At 44.2% G+C, this 20,566-nt stretch overlaps 1 pseudogene across 1 annotated transcript; it reads left to right on the top strand.

The window, feature by feature from the left end:
- The first annotated feature begins 17,746 nt into the window (after positions 1-17,746).
- On the top strand, positions 17,747-18,886 carry LOC311129385 (methionine aminopeptidase 1D, mitochondrial-like; annotated as a pseudogene). Its single transcript has one exon. The product of its transcript is annotated as a methionine aminopeptidase 1D, mitochondrial-like (transcript).
- The last annotated feature ends 1,680 nt before the right edge of the window (positions 18,887-20,566 follow it).

The raw sequence follows: 20,566 nt of genomic DNA, 5'->3' as shown, positions 1-20,566 counted from the left end.
TTTTAATGAGTATAGGATTAGATGGTAGGGTAATTAAAATATATTTCTATTTTATTTATTTATTCATTTCCAGTTTCCCCTTTCCCATTTTCTATCACAAAGTGTAATGGATCTATAATATAGTTCAGTTGGGGGCGGTAATGCAACATATTGGATGCTAATCGCCGTTAAACCTCAGAAGAAGAAGAAGAAGAAGAAGAAGAAAGGTGCGATGACGCGAAAGTATAAGAATGGCGCTCTTAAGATCAGAGATTCATCTCATGAGTTTACATCTTCATTCGAGGTGTACATACCTACGTCTCCTGATTTCAAACCAAGTAATATGACTTATAGGTCTTCATGCTCTCTTGAGAACCTTGATGATCTCAAAATGGAGTCAGACGGCAGTGGTGAGTGCTCTGAGGTTGAGCCAGTCCAGGATGAAATGGGCCTACCTGCGGCAACAGATGTAGTGGAGACTTCTAGTGTTTGCACTGAGAATCCAACCTAACATGATTTTGGACTGGTAGGAGTGAGATATTTGGAAAGAGTGGATTCCTGCTTTTTGGCCGATCTATACATTGTTTGGGGCTGGGTAAAGGACAAACTAGAAATGGTTACATCTGTGAAAGTTTCGAGAATTGTTTAGATTTCTTTGTGTATCCTCCTCCCAGAGGAAGTGGGTGCTTCGAGTAACATGGCTTGAGGCTCAACCGGTGGTGTGCTTTGCTCTCTGGAGCAAGGCGCTGCTAAAAGGGGTGATCAGGGGGTAGTGTTGAGTGTAGAGTTGGATCAAATGAAAAGGAATATTCCTATTGTTTGTGACGCCCGCCGTTTGGTGAGACGAAGACCCCGTGGCAATTGCGAGACTGAGAATACCCTGTCTGTCTTGTTGAGCTTTGACACAGAGTTTTTTCCTGATAAGGTCAGGTTAGGTTACATTTGCTATTCTGTGAGGGCCTATGTTCCGAACCTGCTTTGGTGCTTCAGGTGCCAAGGATTTTGACATGTTGCAGCAGTGTGTAGAAGGGAGCCAGAGAGCTTTAGTAAGGTTGGATATATTGCGTTTATAGCCATGGTGATCAACAGAAATCACAGAATATAGATGTGGTAGTTGCAGCAGCAGAAAAATATTTGGGTGTGAGAGATTTTAGTGCAGAACATCTACAGGACGTTTTGAGAGAAAGGGTTCCATCATCCCAGGCCGACGGCCTGGTGTAGGACCATTTAGGGCCAAGGAGTGGGATGGGGTGGTGGGTTTTTGGGGATAGTGTATAGGTGCAGGGCTAGATGGTGGTGCGATTTAAGTTTTTACCATTCCCCGTTTCCCTTTATTTTTGTTTTGTTTTGACACAATGTGGAATGCACATTCCGAACTAAGAAATGCAGCAGTATGCCAAAAAGCGTCTAATCTGCCGGAAATTCAGAAGAAGATTTATTGACAGAGACATGGTTTTTGCTTTCAGAAATGTTTCGTGCAATGGACTTCACCAAGTGAGGTCCTAAGCGAATATGTTATCATTAACATTCTCTGAACAATTTGAAAACATTGCTTTAAATAGAACCAAGAGGAACCCTGTAGGAAACGTTTTGCTGAAGTACTGAAATTCACACAGAAGAACATTGTTTCTTAACGTTGTCTGAACTATTTTAGAACATTCCCAATGTCAAACCAGTTTGAGAACGTTCCTAGAACATTAACAAAATGTTAATTAAATGTAACCATGTTTGAACTGTTAAAATAATGAAATACCAAGAATATATATATATATATATATATATATATATATATATATATATATATATATATATATATATATATATATATATATATATATATATGTGTGTGTATTTTTTATTTCCTTAAATGTGCTGAGAACTGTGAAGCAACTATCCTGCACCATTCCCAGAAAGTTGTGGAAAAGATTTGTATGCAAAATGACCATAGGACAACCACGCTTTCACCAAGCTCTAAAAAACATATGGTTCTCAGAACATTATGTGCTAGCAGGGAAGAGATGTTTTTGTCTTCCTATGGGTAAACTTCATTTGGGTTAAGCAACTAAGAAATGTATCTCCACTGTGCTAGGAGAGACGTGGAAGCCAGGGGAGCAGAAGTAGGAAACATGAGTTTGCAGCTGGAGTTGGATTTGTCTTATTTGGCACCAAATAATGGGTTATTTGAAGTATTTTGTTTTTCTGTTATTCTTTGTCATTGTTTTTCTCATTGAAAGCCACATTGAAATACTTATTTTGAAACAGATTGTAGTTAAAACTGTTTTACACATTCAGTTTGCATATTTAAAGCATCTGAAAATAGAGCATGCATCACATGCTTTCTATTACCTCTATGTACAGTTAGGCCATGTTTATTCCCTGTATAACGCAATTTAGCTGCGTTGAAAACAGTTTTATTTAGTCAGTGAAAATAGCAAAGTGGGAATAGCTCTCTGGTAACTTAATATGCCATTAGACTGCAATATTTACTTACTATCCTTGCTTGCTTCTCTGGCTACCACTACACCACTGGGGGCCAAATGTGTCTTAGCCTTCTTCATGCTTTTTCAGGAAGAAAACAATATACATTTGTAACGTGTGTTCATGAGATTTCTGACCACATAAAAAAATATCTAAAGAACACTTTACAATGTTAACAACCTAATCATCATCTTAGCATGTCTGCTGCCTGAAAGCATTGTGGGAAATCAATGAAGGTGACTTTGAAATCTCATGAACACATTATGCTATTTTTCTCTCAGTCACACTGAAATCATTGCTGTGATAATAGGGAGTATTGTATTTTGTATTTATTAGGGATCCCCAAGGCAGCAGCTACTCTTCTTGGGGTCCAAACACATTAAGGCACATCACACAAAAAAATAAAAAATAAAACAGTACATCATATAACATCATCACACCACTGCATATCTACAACACAAAATGTATAATACCACCATACAACAATGTTACAATGTACGTGTGTGTAGAGTGCGTGTGCTTGTGTGTGTGTGCGTATGCGTGTATGTGTGCCTGTATGTGTGTGTGTGTGTGTGTGTGTGTGTGTGTGTGTCTTCACAGTCCGGGTTGTTCCATAAGGTGTAGTTTTATCTGTTTGTTAAATCTGATTTTACTGCTTGCATGAGTTATTTAATGTGGAATAGAGTTCCGTGTAGTCATGGCTCTGTGTAGTACTGTTCGTTTACCAGAGTCTGTTCTGGACTTAGGGACTGTGAAGAGACCCCTGGTGGCATGTCTTGTGGGGTATGCATGGGGTGTCTGAGCTGTGTGCTAGTCTTTTGAGCGGACAGTTGTGTCCTTTCAACATGGCAATACCTCTCACAAATCAAGTAGCTATGCAGTCAATCTCTCCTCTACTTTGAGCCAGGAGAGATGAACATGCATGCCGTTGATGTTATCTCTCTATGTACATTTAAGGGCCAGCCTTGCTGGTCTGTTCTGGGCCAACATTTGCCTATGTCCCTCTTTGTGGCACTTGACCATGTGACTGGGCAGTAGTCCAGGTGTGACAAAACTAGGGCCTGTATTACTTGTTTTGTTGATAGCAATGTCAAAAAAGCAGAGCAGCGCTTTCTTACGAACAGACCTCTCCCCATTTTAGCTACCATTGCATCAATATATTTTGACCATGACAGTTTACAATCAAGGGTTACACCAAGCAATTTGGTCTCCTTAACATGCTCAATTTCCACATAATTAACTACTAGATTTAGTTGAGGTTTAGTGAATGGTTTGTCCCAAATACAATGCTTTTATTTTTTGAAATATTTAGTGCCAGCTTATTACTTATTACATTCTAAAACTGACTGCAGCTCTATGTTGAGAGAGAGAAAGAAAGAAAGAGAGAGAGAGAGAGAGAGAGAGTGAGAGAGAGAGAGAGAGAGAGATTGAGAGAGAGAGAGAGAGAGAGAGAGAGAGAGAGAGAGAGAGAGAGAGAGAGAGAGAGAGAGAGAGAGAGAGAGAGAGAGAGAGAGAGAGAGAGAGAGAGAGAGAGAGAGAGAGAGAGATTTTTTAAAATCTGAATTCTGTAAGTGTTTACATGAGCTGTACCCTGGCCACCATCCTGAGGTGTCATCCCAGGTATTAGCCTGGCTGTCACAGCAATCACTTCACTGTTTGGTCAGGTCCCTCCATCAGCACCTCATTACCTGCTGTCAATGTTTATGTGGCCTGAGCGGCCCTGGCAGGTAATGAAAGGAATGTGTACATGCATTACTGAGAGAGGTACTATCTCTCTCTCTTTACTGACCGCTTCTCTCTCTTTCTTTTTACTGACTGCTTCTTTCTCTCTCTCTCCCTTTCTCTCTCTTATTCTTTCGCTTTCTCTCTCTTCCTCTTTACCGACCACTTCCCCCCCTCTCTCTCGTTCTTTCACTTTCTCTTTCTCTCTGAGGTACTCTCTTCTTCTTCTCTTTCTCTTTCTCTCTTCTGTTATGGCTGAAATGCTGGGTGTTTCTGAGGAATTTAGATAATAATGAGGCAAGCCAGGGATCATTCTCTCTGCCTGCATAACGCTTGTTTGCAGACCTTTCTGGAATTTGTCAGTGTTCCGTTAGAATCACCTCAGAACAGTGAGAACAAAAGTTTAGAACACCTGTGTGTGCTCACATGAAAGAGCTTTAGTGCTTATCACTCTATGGCACATTTCAAGCACCTGGAATGGGATGCCAAAATATCCTCTCACTCCAGAAAAAGGATTTCAAACTAACTACATTCATTGTTAATTATGTTACTTTGTTTTTATTTCCAATTAGAGAAATGTATTGTAGTGTTATACAGAGGTGCCTGTTTGAATGGCCCATTGTTAATCTTTACCTCAACAATGTGCTAAATATAGAAGCAGGGTTCTTCATACGGCTTCATGTAATTAGGGCAGAATAATTAATCTCTCAAAGTAATCAACATGTTGACACCAGACCAGATCCATCTAGGTTGCATCCCAAATGGCATCCTATTTCCTATATAGTGTGCTACTTTTTGACTAGGGCTCTGGTCTATACTATATAGGGAAAAGGGTGACATTTGGGAAACAGCCCTAGGGCAGCAGATAGCCTAGCAGTTAAGGTCGTTGGGCCCGTAACCGAAAGGTCGCTGGTTTGAATCCCCGAGCTGACTAGGTTAAAAATCTCTCGATGTGCTCTTGACCAAGGCACTTAACCCTAGTTGCTCTGGATAAGAGCTTCTGCTAAATGACTTAAATGTAGTCTGCGCAAGCAGGGTGTGTAAACAGGCTTATTATTTGAGGAGGTAATATCATATTTGAATGAAAGTGAGCAAAGTTTTTCCTGTAGGAATACCTTACCTGCAGCCAAGTTCTTTCTGTAGGGATACCTTACCTGCAGCCAAATTATTTTTGTAGGAATACCTTACAAGCAGCCAAGTTCTTTACCTGCAAGATTGACTGCTTCCAAGTCTAACAAATGCATGAGGAGAAGAGAAGCACCACATGTGAGGAAGAAAACACAAAGACAGGGCAGTCAAATCATCTCCTAAAGTGCTCATCAATAAAGCATATGCTGAAACGGCGCCGGAGAAGATGGCTGCCGTTTTACAGCCTCTAACCAATTGTACTATTATGTGTGTTTTTCCGCGTTATTTGTAATTTATTTTGTACATAATGTTTCTGCCATCGTCTCTTATAACCAAAAAGAGCTTCTGTATATCAGGACAGCGATTACTCACCTCGTATTGGACGAAGATTTTTTCTTCAACGAGGCGGCCGCGAAGGATATCCTACAGACACCCGACAAGGCCCAAATCCCCGTCATTCGCATGAGGAAGAGACTGAGATATCGTGGACGTAGGTCGGGGTGCCTTGTAAGGATCCGACGGCGAGCGAGTAAACTGCCGCTCCCATCAATCCTATTAGCCAATCTTCAATCATTGGAGAACAAATTGGATGACCTAAGATTACGGTTATCCTACCAACGGGACATTAAAAACTGTAATATCTTATGTTTCATGAGTCGTGGCTGAACGACGACATGGATAACATACAGCTAGCGGGGTATACACTACATCGGCAGGATAGAACGGCCGGGTGGCGGTCTGTGTAGAAGACAATGGGTGGCTGTCTGTGTATATTTATAAACAACAGCTGGTGCACAAAATCAAATACTAAGGAAGTCTCGAGGTTTTGCTCGCCTGAGGTAGAGTATCTTATGATAAGATGTAGACAACACTATTTACCAAGAGAGTTTTCATCTATATTTTTCGTGGCTGTCTATTTATCACCACAAACCGATGCAGGCACTAAGATTGCACTGAATGAGCTGTATAAGGCCATAAGTCAACAGGAAAACGCTCATCCAGATGCAGTGCTCCTAGTGGCCGGGAACTTTAATGCAGGGAAACTTAAATCCGTTCTACCTAATTTCTACCAGCATGTTAAATGTGCAACCAGAGGAAAAAAAACTCTAGACCACCTTTACTCCACACACAGAGACGCATATAAAGCTCTCCCTCACCCTCCATTTGGCAAATCTGACCATAACTCTATCCTCCTGATTCCTGCTTATAAGCAAAAACTAAAGCAGGAAGCACCAGTGACTCGGTTAATAAAAAAGTGGTCAGATGACGCAGATGCTAAGCTACAGGACTGTTTTGCTAGCACAGACTGGAACATGTTCCGGGATTCTTCAGATAGCATTGAGGAATACACCACATCAGTCACTGGCTTCATCAATAAGTGCATCGATGATGTCATCCCCAGAGTGACCGTACGTACATACCCCAACCAGAAGCCATGGATTACAGGAAACATCCGCACTGAGCTAAAGGGTAGAGCTGCCGCTTTCAAGGAGTGGGACTCTAACCCGGACGCTTATAAGAAATCCCGCTATGCCCTCCGACGAACCATCAAACAGGCAAAGAGTCAATACAGGACTAAGATTGAATCGTACTACACTGGCTCTGACGCTCGTCGTATGTGGCAGGGCTTGAAAACTATTACAGACTACAAAGGGAAGCACAGCTGCGAGCTGCCCAGTGACACAAGACTTCCAGACGAGCTAAACCACTTCTATGCTCGCTTCGAGGCAAGCAACACTGAAGCATGTATGAGAGCACCAGCTGTTCCGGATGACTATGTGATCACGCTCTCCGTAGCCGATGTGAGTAAGACTTTTAAGCAGGTCAACATTCACAAGGCCGCAGGGCCAGACGGATTACCAGGATGTGTACTCCAAGCATGTGCTGACCAACTGGCAAGTGTCTTCACTGACATTTTCAACATGTCCCTGACTGAGTCTGTAATACCAACATGTTTCAAGCAGACCACCATAGTCCCCGTGCCCAAGGACTCTAAGATAACCTGCCTAAATGACTACCGACCCGTAGCACTGACGTCTGTAGCCATGAAGTGCTTTGAAAAGCTGGTCATGGCTCACATCAACAGCATTATCCCAGAAACCCTACACCCACTCCAATTTGCATACCGCCCCAACAGATCCACAGATGATGCAATCTCTATTGTACTCCACACTGCCCTTTCCCACCTGGACATGAGGAACACCTACGTGAGAATGCTATTCATTGACTGCAGCTCAGCATTCAACACCATAGTGCCCTCAAAGCTCATCACTAAGCTAAGGATCCTGGGACTAAACACCTCCCTCTGCAACTGGATCCTGGACTTCCTGACGGGCCGCCCCCAGGTGGTAAGAGTAGGTAACATCACATCTGCCACACTGATCCTCAACACGGGGGCCCCTCAGGGGTGCGTGCTCAGTCCCCTCCTGTACTCCCTGTTCACCCATGACTGCATGGCCAGGCACGACTCCAACACCATCATTAAGTTTGCCGACGACACAACAGTGGTAGGCCTGATCACCAACAACGATGAGACAGCCTATAGGGAGGAGGTCAGAGACCTGGCCGTGTGGTGCCAGGATAAAAACCTCTCCTTCAACGTGACCAAGACAAAGGAGATGATTGTGGACTACAGGAAAAAAAAGAGGTGTCCACATCACCAACGAACTATCATGGTCCAAACACACCAAGACAGTCGTGAAGAGGGCACGACAAAGCCTATTCCCCGTCAGGAGACTGAAAAGATTTGGCATGGGTCCTCAGATCCTCAAAAAATTATACAGCTGCACCATCGAGAGCATCCTGACTGGTTGCATCACCGCCTGGTATGGCAACTGCTTGGCCTCTGACCGCAAGACACTACAGAGGGTAGTGCGTACGGCCCAGTACATCACTGGGGCCAAGCTTCCTGCCATCCAGGACCTCTATACCAGGCGGTGTCAGAGGAAGGCCCTCAAAACTGTCAAAGACTCCAGCCACCCTAGTCATAGACTGTTCTCTCTGCTACCGCACGGCAAGCGGTACCGGAGCGCCAAGTCTAGGTCCAAAAGACTTCTCAACAGCTTCTACCCCCAAGCCATAAGACTCCTGAACAGCTAATCATGGCTACCCGGACTATTTGCACTGCCCCCCCCCCCCACCCCATCTTTTTACGCTGCTGCTACTCTGTTAATTATTTATGCATAGTCACTTTAACTCTACCCACATGTACATATTACTTCAACTACCTCAACTAGCCGGTGCCCCCGCACATTGACTCTGCACCGGTACCCCCCTGTATATATAGCCTCCCTACTGTTATTAAATTTTTTTCTCAACACTTTTTTTGTTGTTGTTTTATTTTTACTTTTTTGATAAAAATAAATTCACTGTTGGTTAAGGGCTGTAAGTAAGCCTTTCACTGTAATGTCTGCACCTGTTGTATTCTTGTCTGGTGTTTAGCGGTCATGTCAGATCATTTAATTTAAAGTGTGTGCTAGTGGCTGGAAATTGAACAGTGACCCTCCTACTGATAGCTATCACATAGAGACACACGCACATGCTCATAAGGACGAAGGCATAAGCTACGGATAATGAACACAATTGTATTTTATCAATGATAATATGAATGTACAGAGATACCGTGACGAGATCCTGAGGCCCATTGTCGTGCCATTCATCCGCCGCCATCATATGTTTCAGCATGATAACCCTATGTCGCAAGGATCTGTACACAATTACTGGAAGCTGAAAATGTCCCAGTTCCTGACTGGTTTCTATACCTTTTTTTTAAGGTACTGTATCTGTGACCAACAGATGCATATTTGTATTCCCAGTCATGTGAAATCCATAGATTAGGGCCTAATTTATTTATTTCAATTTACTAATTTCCATTTATGAACTGTAACTCAGTAAAATCTTGGAAATTGTAGCATGTTGCATTTATATTTTGTTCAGTATATAATTACAAAACACATATTACAAAATGCCATAAAGACCAATGTATCAAAATAAACTACAAACTACTTGTATTTTGTAATGTATTTAATAAAAATACATGTATTTTGTATTTTAATATACAAAAATAAATCATTTTATTTGCTATGACTGTGATATGTTGTTGTTTATCTACCTTAGTTGAGCAAGTCACTCTTGATAAGCGTGTCTAATAAATGACCAAAATGTGTGTATAAAGATATATATATATATATGTATGTATGCTTGTACAGTTGAAGTCGGAAATGTACATACAGCTTAGCCAAATACATTTAAACTCAGTTTTTCACAATACCCTGACATTTAATCCTAGTAAAAATTCCCTGTCTTTGGTCAGTTAGGATCACCACTTTATTTTAAGAATGTGAAATGTCAGAATAATACTAGAGAGAATGATTTATTTCAGCGCTTTTATTTGTTTCATCACATTCCAAGCGGGTCAGAAGTTTGCATACACTCAATTAGTATTTGGTAGCATTGCCTTTAAATTGTTTAACTTGGGTCAAACATTCCGGGAGCCTTCCACAAGCTTCCCACAAAAAGTTGGGTGCATTTTGGCCTATACCTCCTGACAGAGTTGGTGTAACTGAGTCAGGTTTGTAGGCCTCCTTGCTCGCACACGCTTTTTCAGTTCTGCCCACAAATTTTCTTTAGGATTGAGGTCAGGACTTTGTGATGGCCACTCCAATACCTTGACTTTGTTGTCCTTAAGCCATTTTGCCACAACTTTGAAAGTATGCTTGGGGTCATTGTCCATTTGGAAGACCCATTTGCGACCAAGCTTTAACTTCCTGACTGATGTCTAGAGATATTGCTACAATATATCCAGATAATTTCCCTTCCTCATGATGCCATCTATATTGTGAAGTGCACCAGTCCCTCCTGCAGCAAAGTACCCCCACAGCATGTGGTCCTCTGTAGCTCAGCTGGTAGAGCACGGCGCTTGTAACGCCAAGGTAGTGGGTTCGATCCCCGGGACCACCCATACACAAAAAAATGTATGCACGCATGACTGTAAGTCGCTTTGGATAAAAGCGTCTGCTAAATGGCATATTATTATTATGATGCTGCCACCCCTGTGCTTCACGGTTGGGATGTTGTTCTTCGGCTTGCAAGCACCCCCTTTTTCCTCCAAACATAACGATGGTCATTATAGCCAAACAGTTATAATTTTGTTTCATCAGTAGAGGACATTTCTCCAAAAAGTGCAATCTTTGTCCCCATGTGCAGTTGCAAACCTTAGTCTGGCTTTTTTATGGCGGTTTTGGAGCAGTGGCTTCTTCCTTGCTGAGCGACCTTTCAGGTTTTGCCAATATAGGACTCGTTTTAATGTGGATATAGATACTTTTGTACCTGTTTCCTCCAGCATCTTCACAAGGTCCTTTGCTGTTGTTCTGGGATTGATTTGCACTTTTCGCACCAAAGTACGTTCATCTCTAGGAGACAGAACGCGTCTCCTTCCTGAGCGGTATGACGGCTGCGTGGTCCCATGGTGTTTATACTTGCGTACTATTGTTTGTACAGATGAACGTGGTACCTTCAGGCGTTTGGAAATTGCTCCCAAGGATGAACCAGACTTGTGATGGACTACCATTTTTTTCTGAGATCTTGGTTGATTTCTTTTGATTTTCCCATGATGTCAAGCAAAATGGCACTGATTTTTAAGGTAGGCCTTGAAATACATCCACAGGTACACCTCCAATTGACTCAAATGATGTCAATTAACCTATCAGAAGCTTCTAAAGCCATGACATCATTTTCTGGGATTTTCCAAGCTGTTTAAAGGCACAGTCAACTTAGTGTATGTAAACTTCTGACCCACTGGAATTGTGATACAGTGAATTATAAGTGAAATTGTATGTCTGTAAGCAATTGTTGGAAAAATTACTTGTGTCATGCACAAAGTAGATGTCCTAACGGACTTGTCAAAACTATAGTTTGTTAACAAGACATTTGTGGAGTGTTTGAAAAACAAGTTTTAATGACTCCAACCTAAGTGTATGTGAACTTCCGACTTCAACTGTATGTAGAGTATGTATGTATGTGTGTGTGTATATATATATATATATATATATATATATATATATATATATATATATATATATATGTATGTGTATATATGTATGTGTATATATATACAGTGGGGAGAACAAGTATTTGATACACTGCCGATTTTGCAGGTTTTCCTACTTACAAAGCATGTAGAGGTCTGTAATTTTTATCATATGTACACTTCAACTGCGAGAGACGGAATCTAAAACAAAAATCCAGAAAATCAAATTGTATGATTTTTAAGTAATTAATTTGCATTTTATTGCATGACATAAGTATTTGATACATCAGATAAGCAGAACTTAATATTTGGTACAGAAACCTTTGTTTGCAATTACAGAGATCATACGTTTCCTGTAGGTCTTGACCAGCTTTGCACACACTGCAGTAGGGATTTTGGCCCACTCCTCCATACAGACCTTCTCCAGATCCTTCAGGTTTCGGGGCTGTCGCTGGGCAATACGGACTTTCAGCTCCCTCCAAAGATTTTCTATTGGGTTCAGGTCTGGAGACTGGCTAGGCCACTCCAGGACCTTGAGATGGTTCTTACGGAGCCACTCCTTAGTTGCCCTGGCTGTGTGTTTCAGGTCGTTGACATGCTGGAAGACCCAGCCACGACCCATCTTCAATGCTCTTACTGAGGGATGGAGGTTGTTGGCCAAGATCTCGCGATACATGGCCCCATCCATCCTCCTCTCAATACGGTGCAGTCGTCCTGTCCCCTTTGCAGAAAAGCATCCCCAAAGAATGATGTTTCCACCTCCATGCTTCACGGTTAGGATGGTGTTCTTGGGGTTGTACTCATCCTTCTTCTTCCTCCAAACACGGCGAGTGGAGTTTAGACCAAAAAGCTCTATTTTTGTCTCATCAGACCACATTACCTTCTCCCATTCCTCCTCTGGATCATCCAGATGGTCATAGGCAAACTTCAGACGAGCCTGGACATGCGCTGGCTTGAGCAGGGGAACCTTGCGTGCGCTGTAGGATTTTAATCCATGACGGCGTAGTGTGTTACTAATGGTTTTCTTTGAGACTGTGGTCCAAGCTCTCTTCAGGTCATTGACCAGGTCCTGCCATGTAGTTCTGGGCTGATCCCTCACCTTCCTCACCTTCCTCATGATCATTGATGCCCCACGAGGTGAGATCTTGCATGGAGCCCCAGACCGAGGGTGATTGACCGTCATCTTGAACTTCTTCCATTTTCTAATAATTGCGCCAACAGTTGTTGCCTTCTCACCAAGCTGCTTGCCTATTGTCCTGTAGCCCATCCCAGCCTTGTGCAGGTCTACAATTTTATCCCTGATGTCCTTACACAGCTCTCTGGTCTTGGCCATTGTGGAGAGGTTGGAGTCTGTTTGATTGAGTGTGTGGACAGGTGTCTTTTATACAGGTAACGAGTTCAAACAGGTGCAGTTAATACAGGTAATGAGTGGAGAACAGGAGGGCTTCTTAAAGAAAAACGAACAGGTCTGTGAGAGCCGGAATTCTTACTGGTTGGTAGGTGATCAAATACTAATGTCATGCAATAAAATGCAAATTAATTACTTAAAAATCATACAATGTGATTTTCTGGATTTTTGTTTTAGATTCAGTCTCTCACAGTTGAAGTGTACCTATGATAAAAAATTACAGACCTCTACATGCTTTGTAAGTAGGAAAACCTGCAAAATAGGCAGTGTATCAAATACTTGTTCTCCCCACTGTATATATACAGTGAGGGGAAAAAAGTATTTGATCCCCTGCTGATTTTGTATGTTTGCCCACTAACAAAGAATTGATCAGTCTATAATTTTAATATTAGGTTTATTTGGGGCGGCAGGTATCTTAGTGGTTAAGAGCGTTATGCCAGTAACCGAAAGGTCGCTGGTTCTAGCCGACAAGGTGAAAAATCTGTCGAAGTGCCCTTGAGCAAGGCACTTAATCCTAAATCGCTCTGGATAAGAGCGTCTGCTAAATGACTAAAATGTAATTTGAACAGTGAGAGACAGAATAACAACAAAAAAATCTAGAAAAACACATGTCAAATTTTAATGAGGGAAATAAGTATTTGACCCCCTCTCAATCAGAAAGATTTCTGGCTCCCAGGTGTCTTTTATACAGGCAACGAGCTGAGATTAGGAGCACACTCTTAAAGGGAGTGCTCCTAATCTCAGCTTGTTACTTATATAAAAGCACCTGTCCACAGAAGCAATCAATCAATCAGATTCCAAACCCTCCACCATGGCCAAGACCAAAGAGCTCTCCAAGGATGTCAGGGACAAGATTGTAGACCTACACAAGGCTGGAATGGGCTACAAGACCATCGCCAAGCAGCTTGGTGAGAAGGTGACAACAGATGGTGCGATTATTCGCAAATGGAAGAAACACAAAATAACTGTCAATCTCCCTCGGCCTGGGGCTCCATGCAAGATCTCACCTCGTGGAGTTGCAATGATCATGAGAACGGTGAGGAATCAGCCCAGAACTACACGGGAGGATCTTGTCAATGATCTCAAGGCAGCTGGGACCACAGTCACCAAGAAAACAATTGGTAACACACTACGATGTGAAGGACTGAAATCCTGCAGCGCCCGCAAGGTCCCCCTGCTCAAGAAAGCACATATACAGGCCCGTCTGAAGTTTTCCAATGAACATCTGAATGATTCAGAGGAGAACAGGGTGAAAGTGTAGTGGTCAGATGAGACCAAAATGGAGCACTTTGGCATCAACTCAACTCGCTGTGTTTGGAGGAGGAGGAATGCTGCCTATGACCCCAAGAACACCAACCCCACCGTCAAACATGGAGGTGGAAACATTATGCTTTGGGGGTGTTTTTCTGCTAAGGGGACAGGACAACTTCACTGCATCAAAGGGACGATGGACGGGGCCATGTACCGTCAATTCTTGGGTGAGAACCTCCTTCCCTCAGCCAGGGCATTGAAAATGGGTCGTGGATGGGTATTCCAGCATGACAATGACCCAAAACACACGGCCAAGGCAACAAAGGAGTGGCTTAAGAAGAAGCACATTAAGGTCCTGGAGTGGCCTAGCTAGTCTCCAGACCTTAATCCCATAGAAAATCTGTAGCTGAAGGTTCGAGTTGCCAAACGTCAGCCTCGAAACCTTTAATGACTTGGAGAAGATCTGCAAAGAGGAGTGAGAAAATATCCCTCCTGAGATGTGCGCAAACCTGGTGGCCAACTACAAGAAACGTCTGACCTCTGTGATTGCCATCAAGGGTTTTGCCACCAAGTACTAAGTCATGTTTTGCAGAGGGGTCAAATACTTATTTCCCTCATTAAAATGCAAATCAATTTATAACATTTTTGACATGAGTTTTTCTGGATTTTTTTGTTGTTATTCTGTCTCTCACTGTTCAAATAAACCTACCATTAAAATTATAGACTGCTCATTTCTTTGTCAGTGGGCAAACGTACAAAATCAGCAGGGGATCAAATACTTTTTTCCCTCACTGTATATTTTTTTTATCTACTTGTATATTTAGTATGATATGGTGATTTCACCATTGGATCACCGAGTCCAAGAGACTGTAAAACAGAAAACGGTGCTAACTTAAATTATAAGCACTTAACCATCTTTGACCTGAGGCAAATTGATTTGAAATTCTGATAATTGCAAAGCCTTTATGGAGGCTGACCATATTCACAGATACAGCCCATTTAAAAATTATTCAGGGCCCATTTGGGACCCATGTTGTTGTCCACATAGCCATGCATGACTGCAAGTGTGCCCAACTGGGTCCCAGAGACAGTCCCTGACCATATTCACAACTCATAGCCCACTTACAGCCCATTTAAAAAGTATCCAGGGCCCATTTGGGACCCATGTTGTAGCCCACATAGGTTTGCCTGTGTGTGACCCAAATGGTTAACCCAACTGGGTATCAGCTAAGGTAACCATTTAGAGCCCTTGCCAAAATTGAAGCCCATATAAACCCAGGTGGGGTCCACCTGGACATATTGGCTGGGTTGTTGGTGGGAGGTGGGGTCAGGGACAGTGAGGGGTGGGGCGAGGAGTAGCAATCAGGGGTAGTAATGGGCTGGGGGGGTGGAAGGGGGTGGTAGGCTGAGGGGTCTAGGAGGGGGAATCGGTTTCTCAAAGGGAATTGGGAGTTGTGCTGTGAGGTCAGGTGCAGTAAGGACCATGGGGGATGGATCTGTGCCCGTGGGGGCTAGGGTGACAGTATCAGGGGTGGTAAAAAGTGGGTGGACAGATAGGGAGTGGTGTTGGAAAAGTTTTGGAGGGGGAGACGGTTCCTCTGAGGGGGTAGGGGACTTTGAGAGCATGTGTGCTGGCTTTGGGGTTCTGATTCTGGGGATGTTGTGTGGTCTGGTCTCTTGTGTGTTGTTTGTCTTCCTTTTCCGTTTTTCGTCTGTCGTTTAGATTTTGTGTGGTCTGGCCCTTGTGGATCTTCTTTTTGATTGTCAGAGGAGTTTAGGAATTGTGAAAGGGGAGGGGGGTTTCTTTTGGCGGGTGGGCTTGGGAGCCAGCTCCCCCTCTGGCCCGGGATTTGAGGGGGGATGGAGTTCAGTGGAGGCTGCTGAGGGGAGAACGGCTCATAATAATGGCTGGAACGGCGCGAATGGAATGACATCAAACACATGGAAACCATGTGTTTTGACGTATTTGATACCATTCTACTATTCCGCTCCAGCCATTACCATGAGCCCGTTCTCCCCAATTAAGGTGCCACCAACCTCCTGTGGTGGAGTTAGCCAGGAAGGGGGTGCTGGTGGAGGTGCCGTCAGTGGTGGGGGTTTCTGGGGTATCTTGGGTGGGGGCAGAGGTGAGGGACGTTTCTAGAAAGTCTTGGTTGGTGACAGGGGTGGGTTTGGCGGTGCATGTGGAAAGGTCTGGGTCTGGGTCTTCGTTATTGTTGTCTGGTGGCGGTATGTGGGTTGGGATTTGGGTTAGTGGGGTTGGTGGCATTGGACCTAGCCCTGCCGGCGTAGGAATTGGGGCAGGTTTTAAAAACGTGGCCCCCTTTCCCGCACAGTTTGCAGGGTCGTGTGGAAGTACAATCCAAGGTGGGATGGTCCCCTTTACAGATTCTGCAGACGATGGCTGTGCCAGCTGCAGCCAGATGGCCCAGTTGGCCCAGTTGGCCACAGTTCCTGCACAGTTTGGGCATGCCGTAGTAGTAGACAGAGCCCATGTTGTAAGAGCCCCTGTTGGACTCTGCCGACTCCTGTTGGGTCTTGTCTTAACTGAACTAGCTATTTTTGTGCCCCAGTCCGCTTTTGTGCCGCGTAGCCACTGACTCGAGGGTGGCAAAAAGGTGTAACACTTGGATGCTTTCGCTGTGGAATTGGACTGTAACTTATTTTGATTATGTGTCTGAGAGTGGAATTACTGTGAACTTTTTAAATGGGGCCTTATCTTTAGAATTCCTGTATTTTAACCACATGATCGTCACTAGAATCTTCATCAACCATCTCCCTGACCACCTTCCTCTGATCAAGCAATGAACTGTCTCTCTCCATATTTGGTGGATGCATGCACTCAAAGACTTGGCCTCTATTGGTTGACCTAACTATAGTTTTTTGTTTTTGAAGTGCTTTCAGATTCTTATGAAAAGCGCTGTAGAAATGTAATAAATTATTTGTTATTATTATTAAAACTGTTCTATTAACTGGGGGGGGGGTCTTGAAACTGGCATCAAATGATTCCTGTGGCCCTGGGGGTTTCACCAGGCAGTTCAGGTCAGACAGTACAAAGTCTATACCTCTTTGGAGAATTGTCCTGCTGAATTCCAGGTGGGTCATGGTTTCTGTTCCGGCGGTTGTTGTTGCTGCTGCTCCTGCTGCTCCCCGGCGATTGGCGGCTCTGTCCTCAGCAGCCTCCTTGATGGGGATCAGCATCAACCTCACCGCATTGTAGCGGTGCATCACTCCTGGGTTCATCCCGGTCATCTTGTTTAGGTGGGATGGGAGGGTGGGGGGGATTTGGTGGAGGATGTTGTTTCTGGTCTGGTCTTGGTGGTGTTGTTTGGTCAGGTCATTGGTATATTCCGATCCTGCAGGGGGAGGAAGGACAAACCGCAGAGCGAGTTGACACACCTGGAAGCCCGTGACCCGTAGGTGAATGGAGGACCTCCACTGAGGTCTGCTTGCAACAGGCATAGGTTGGTATCTTTGGTCATTCTTCTGAGCCTCTTGTTCTGGTGGTGATGATGTCTGGTCTGGTCTCTCCTTCTGTTGGTCTGCTCCAGATGGTTAGCGGTGGCCTGAGGAAGGCAGATGGGAAAAAAGAAAGGCAGAGCTGCAGGCCAAGGGTAGAGGGAGTAAGGCTCGCCTCGGCAGCACTCTACTCACATCAGGTGGCGGTAATGCAACAAACCGCCGTTAAACCTCATTGAAGAATAAGATGATGAATGTAATGTGATCCTCCACTAATGTTACTTGTTAACAATATGGCGGCGCCCTGTGCTGCTAAACGTCTAACAAGAGCAGGGTTGGGGGGTTTCCTCCAGAAGGGGTGTGGTCTGTGGGGGTGTGGCCCACCCTGGGGCGTCCAATCCCAGCAGCACCGCCGGTTCTTCTGGAGGAAGTGGAAGAGCTTTCACAGTATAGTCAGACCGGGAGTGGTCAGACCAGCCTACTCAGTGCCCAAGCACATCCTGAGGCCTGACTATGTGAACAGTGGTCAGGTTCCTGACTGGCCAGACTACATAGAGATCAAAGACCAGGAGCAAATCCAGGGCCTGACGAGAGCCTGCCAGCTAGCCAGACAGATACTGCTGCTGGCCGGACGCAGTCTTAAGGTTGGTATGACGACAGATGGATAGATTTCATCGTCCATCAGGAGACGATTCGTCACAACGCATACCCTTCCCCCCTGAGATACGGGGGTTTCCCTAAATCAGTCTGCACCTCGGTCAATAACGTGGTCTGCCATGGCATACCTGACACCCGGCAACTACAAGATGGAGACATTATCAACATTGATGTGACTGTCTATCTGGAGGGTTACCATGGTGACACCTCCGAGACGTTCCTGATTGGCTGTGTGGACGAGGTTGGGCAAAAGCTAGTGGAGACAGCCAGGAAGTGTAGAGATGAGGCCATCACTGCCTGTAAACCTGGGGCTCCACTGTGTGTTATAGGAAACACTATCAGTGATATAGCCCACTCCAATGGTTTCCATGTATCTCCCTACTTTATTGGACATGGCATAGGCTCCTACTTCCATGGCCACCCAGAGATCTTGCACCATGCTAATGACAATGATATGACCATGGATGAAGGGATGTCTTTCACTATAGAGCCCATATTGATGGAGGGATCATCAGAGTTCAGAATCCTGAAGGACAAGTGGACAGCAGTGTCTGCGGACGACAAGAGGTCGGCCCAGTTTGAACACACAGTAGTCATCACCTCTGGTGGAGTGGATATTCTCACCAAACTACCTGAGGAGGACGAGCCGATGCCAATAGAAGTGTAATTACTGTTCTCAGTTCAACAACCCTGTCACATCCACATCTATGAAGAGGTAAAGCACCAAACTGACCCAGGACCAGGGCTTAGTGCCACAGAGAGAATAGGAAACTGGGCATAGATATGATTAGTGGCAGTCTATGGGAACAGAGTGTGGTCCTCTGTAGCTCAGCTGGTAGAGCATGGCGCTTGTAACGCCAAGGAAGTGGGATCAATCCCCGGGACCACCCATACACAAAAATGTATGCACGCATGACTGTAAGTCGCTTTGGATAAAAGCGTCTGCTAAATGGCATATTATTATTATTATTATTATCAAGGCCTGCAGTTCGCCGTCTCCTCCTCAGGCAACTGGTCTGGTGCTGGTGCTGGTTCTGGATTCTAGGGGGGGGGGGGGTCCGTGGACTGGGGAGACAGGTCGGGCCACGGTCAAGCCACTGTTATCTTTCCGTCTTCCCCAGTCCTTCCGGCAATTCCGGCTTTGTCAGCTGAACCAGAGAGATAGCGCCAGCCGCAGTCAAGACACTGTTACCGTTGCTGCTTCCTGGTCCATCCAAAGAAAAGGAAGAGGTAGAGAGAATAGAGAGAGGGAGGGACACAACCCCAGAAAATCTCCAGCACGCAGAGTTGTGCGTAATGAAGAGAAACCAGAGTCGTATCCTGGTTGATATGATAAGATAACATAACATAATCATGTTAAGATGACATATTCACTTCGTATCTCACTTAGTGAAGTTCATAGGACTGAAAAAGGATGAATGCAACAAGCATCTCTATCACTCTACAATTCACTCGAAAGGCAAGGCACTCTGGGAAATATCCAAATAAAGCTTTACACTAAGCAGTGTGTTAATTCAACACTGTTCAGTGTCTATTCAGGTCCACAGTTTCAGTGTTAACTTAACATTTGCTGTGTGGCATACTAAGGGAAGTGGAGGACCATTCCAGAGAGAGAAAGAGAGAGAGAGAGAGAGAAAGGGAGACAGAGAGATAGAGAGAGAGAGAGAGAGAGAGATTTCTGTGTGGAAATGAATATGAGTCAGACTTCCAATAAATCTGAAAATCTTCTCCCTATTGTTCCCATTTTCCCCATCTGTCAGAGGGAATTGATGGACTGCCGTGCAGTTTGAAAACGAAGGAGGAAATACAGCAGATAAGAAAACGAAGCTGTTCCAGCGAAGCAGAGAGGATTCAGTCTCAGGAGAGAATGCATGGAGAGGAGACAGACTGGAATTAAAGATGATAAAAAATACCCAAAACAAATTGAAATCTATCTATCCCTCTTGAGAATTCCATTGGAGAAGGAACGTTTTCATCATATGCTTTAGTGATGAGCACTTTAGGAGACAATTTGACTGCTAAATGAATGACAATAAAACATATTTTTTTAACTTGGCTGCAGGTAAGGTATTCCCACAGAAAGAACTTGGCTGCAGGTAAGGTATTCCTACAGAAAGAACTTGGCTGCAGGTAAGGTACTCCTAAAGGAAGAAAGTGGCTCACTTTCATTCATTTCTCATGCAAATCTGATATTCCCTCCTCAAATAATAAGCCTGTTTACACACCCTGCCTGTGCAGACTACATTTACATAATTTAGCAGACACTCTAATCCAGAGTGATTTACAGGAGCAATTAGGGTTAAGCGCCTTGCTCAAGGGCACATTGACAGATGTTTCACCTAGTCAGCTCGGGGATTTGGTTACTGGCTCAACGCTGTTAACCGCCAGGCTACCTGCCGCCCTACGGCTGCTTCCCAAATGGCACCCTATTCCCTATATAGTGCACTACTTTCATC

Source organism: Coregonus lavaretus, assembly GCF_964263955.1.
Source record: "Coregonus lavaretus genome assembly, chromosome: 5".
Lineage (NCBI taxonomy): Eukaryota > Metazoa > Chordata > Actinopteri > Salmoniformes > Salmonidae > Coregonus > Coregonus lavaretus.
Note: the sequence above shows the minus strand (reverse complement) of the source record. Positions and strands in the feature narration are given on the sequence as shown.